Consider the following 3,810-nt stretch of genomic DNA (forward strand, 5'->3'; position numbering starts at 1 on the left):
TTCCGGAATGTTCCGGGAGAGAAAAAAAGTTCTGGAAAGTTCCTGGAAAGTTCTGGAATATTCCGGGAGTGAATTCCTGGCGGGAAAAGGACCCGGAGCGTTCCCGGATGTGTCGGATTCGTGTCCCTGGATGTGCCCCAGCCCCAAATCCCAGGAATTCCCAAAATTCCGGGAATTCCCCTGCCCCAAATTCCAGGAATTCTGGAAAATTCCACAGCCAGCCTGCCTGGAATTTTGTGGAGTTTTTTTTTTTGGTTTTTTTTTTAATTTCTGGGAAAAAAGGGAATTTCCTTGGATTTTTCTGGCCATTCCCAGGAATAAAAGGGAATTCAGTTGGATTTTTTTTTTTTTTGGGGGGAATTCCTAGGAAAAAAAGGGAATTTCCTTGGATTTTTTGGGAATTCTCAGGTAAAAGAGGGGAATTTGTGGACGTTTTTTGGGAATTCACGGGAAAAAAAAGGAATTTCCTTGGATTTTTTTTTTCTTTTTTATTATTTCCTTGAATTTTTTGGGAATTCCAGGGAATAACTGGGAATTCCATTGGATTTTTTGGGATTTCCCAAGAAAAAGTAGAAAATCGATTGAATTTTTTGGAGGAATTCCCAGAAAAAAAGCAGGAATTCCGTCTGTTTTTTTGGGAATTCCTGAAAGAAGAGGAAATTCACTGGATTTTTTGTAAATTCCAGGGAAAAAAAAAGGGATTTCCTTGGATTTTTTTGAGAATTCCTTGGAAAAAGAAGGAATTTCCTTGGGGTTTTGGGAATTCCAGGAATAAAAGGGAATTTTATTGGATTTTTGGGGAATTCCTAGGAAAAAAAGGGAATTTCCTTGGATTTTTTGGGAATTCCTAGATAAAAAAGGGCAATTCCTTGGATTTTTTGGGAACTCCTAGATAAAAAAGGGCAATTCCTTGGATATTTTGGGAATTCCTAGGAAAAAAAGGGAATTTCATTGGATTTTTGGGGAGAATTCCCAGAAAAAAAAGCAGGGATTCCTTGGAATTTTGGGGAATTTTTGGGAATTTTTCCTACCGCACCTCCCAGCGTTTTCGCCGTGCTCCCGCGTGGATTTTTGGGAATTTCTCCCGGATTTCCCTCGGGAACGGGGCTGGGATTTGTCCCGAGGTTTTCCTGTGGCCGTGGGTCCCTTTTCCCGTCGTTTTCCCGTCTTTTTCCGTCGTTTTTCCGTCGTTTTTCCGTCGTTTTTCCCGCTGTTCTCCCGCCCCTCTCGGAGCGTTCGGTGCCGTCGTGTCCGTTGTGAAACGGGAGAAATTCCCGAGGTTTTTGTGGATTTTAAAGGACTCTCATCCCGAGCTTCTCCCGACTCTTTCGTCCTCAGGAAAGCCCCAAATTCCCGTTTTTTGGGGGTTTTTTTGGGAGATTGTTCGGTGCTGATTGGGATTTTCCTGCCCAAAGTGAGGAAAAGTTGGGATTTGGGATCTGGGAATTGGGGGTTGGGAGGTCCAGGTGGGAAAAAATCCTTCAGGAATGGGAAAAAAAATCCTTCAGGAATGGAGAAATTCCCACCAGGAATGGGAGAATTCCTTCAGGAATGGGAAAATTCCCACCAGGAATGGGAGAATTTCCTTCTGGAATGGGAAAATTCCTGCCAGGAATGGGGAAATTCCTTCAGGAATGGGGAAATTCTCACCATGAATGGGAAAACTCCTTCAAAAATAGGGAAAAATCCTTCAGGAATGGGGAAATTCCCACCAGGATTGGGGAAATTCCTTCAGGAATGGGGAAATTCCCACCAGGAATGGGGAAATTCCTTCAGGAATGGGGAAATTCCCACCAGGAATGGGAAAATTCCTTCAGGAAGGGGAAATTCCCACCAGGAATGGGAAAAATTCCTTCAGGAATGGGAAAATTCCCACCAGGAATAGGGAAATTCCTTCTGGAATGGGAAAAATCCTTCAGGAACGGGGAAATTCCTGTCAGGATTAAAAAAATTCCTTCTGGAATGGGAAAAATTCCTTCAGGGATCGGAGAAAATCCTTCAGGAATGGGGGGAAATCTTTTAGGAATGGGGAAATTCCTTTTGGGATGGGAAAATTCCTTCAGAAATGGGGAAATTCTCACCTTGAATGGGAAAACTCCTTCAAAAATAGGGAAAAATCCTTCAGGAATGGGGAAATTCCTGTCAGGATTAGGAAAATTCCTTCAGAAATGGGGAAATTCCCACCATGAATGGGGAAATTCTTTCAGGAATGGGGAAAATTCCTTCAGGAATAGGGAAAAAAATCCTTCTGGGATGGGAAAATTCCTGCCAGGATTGGGAAAAGGGTGGAAAAGGGGATGGGGAAGAAAAGATGGGAAAGGGGCAGGAAAAGGATGGGGAAAATGGGGAAAGGGATGGAAAATTATGGAAAAAAGGGGTGGGAAAAGGAGATTTGGGGTCCCTGTGGGGGAATTTGGGGACATTTTGATGGGATTTGAGGTAATTTTCAGTGGATTTGGGGTCCCTGATGGGATTTGGGGACATTTTCAGTGGATTTGGGGTCCCTGATGGGATTTGTGGACATTTTTAGGGTATTTAGGGATGCTGTGAGGGGATTTTGGGGACATTTTCAGTGGATTTGGGGTCCCTGGTGGGATTTTGGGGACATTTTGAGTGGATTTGGGTTCCCTGGTGGGATTTTGGGGACATTTTGAGTGGATTTGGGGTCCCTGAGGAGATTTGGGGACATTTTGATGGAATTTGAGGATATTGTGAGGGGATTTGGGTATATTTTCAGTGGATTTGGGGTCCCTGAGGGAATTTGGGGACCCTGTGAGGGCATTTGGGGTCCCTGAAGCGATTTGGGGTCCCTGAGGGGATTTGGGGACATTTTGATGGAATTTGGGGTCCCTGTGAGGGGATTTGGGGACACTGAGGTGATTTTAGGACATTTTGTGGGGATTTGGGATCCGTGAGGGGATTTGGGGACATTTTCAGTGGATTTGGGGTCCCTGAGGGGATTTGGGGACATTTTGATGGAATTCGGGGTCCCTGTGAGGGGATTTGGGGACACTGAGGTGATTTTAGGACATTTTGTGGGGATTTGGGATCCGTGAGGGGATTTGGGGACATTTTTAGTGGATTTGGGGTCCCTGAGAGAATTTGGAGACCCTGAGGGGATTTGGGGACATTCTGATGGAATTTGAGGATATTGTGAGGGGATGTGGGGACACCGTGAGGGGATTTGGGGACCTTGATGGAATTTGCGGACATTGTGAGGGGATGTGGGGACACCGTGAGGGGATTTGGGGACATTCTGATGGGATTTGAGGACATTGTGAGGGGATGTGGGGACACCGTGAGGAGATTTGGGGACATTCTGATGGAATTTGAGGACATTGTGAGGGGATGTGGGGACACCGTGAGGGGATTTGGGGACTTTGATGGGATTTGCGGACATTGTGAGGGGATTTGGGGCCATTTGCAGTCCCTGAGGGGATCTGGGGACGCTGTCACTGAGGGGCCGGGGACACTCACTGTGAGGCCCTGGGGACATTGTCACTGGGTGGGGCCGCTCCGGGGCCATTTCCAGGCCGCTCCGGGGCCTGTCCGGGCCCGTTCCGGGATCGGTTCGGGGCCGTTCCGGGTTCGGTTCGGGGCCGCTCCGCTCCCGGTCCCGGGGACTCCATGGCGGCCCCTCCCCGCCGGCAAACGGCGCGCCCCGCGGCGCCGCCCAATCAGCAGCCAGAACGCCCGTGATTGACAGGCCGTGCCCTCCACCAATCAGATCATGGGCGGGAACCATTCGGACCAATGGGAGCTGTGGGAGGACCGCGCCGATGAAGAGACCGACCAATCAGGAGTGTCGTG

Source organism: Taeniopygia guttata, chromosome 30 (genome assembly GCF_048771995.1).
Source record: "Taeniopygia guttata chromosome 30, bTaeGut7.mat, whole genome shotgun sequence".
Taxonomy (NCBI): domain Eukaryota; kingdom Metazoa; phylum Chordata; class Aves; order Passeriformes; family Estrildidae; genus Taeniopygia; species Taeniopygia guttata.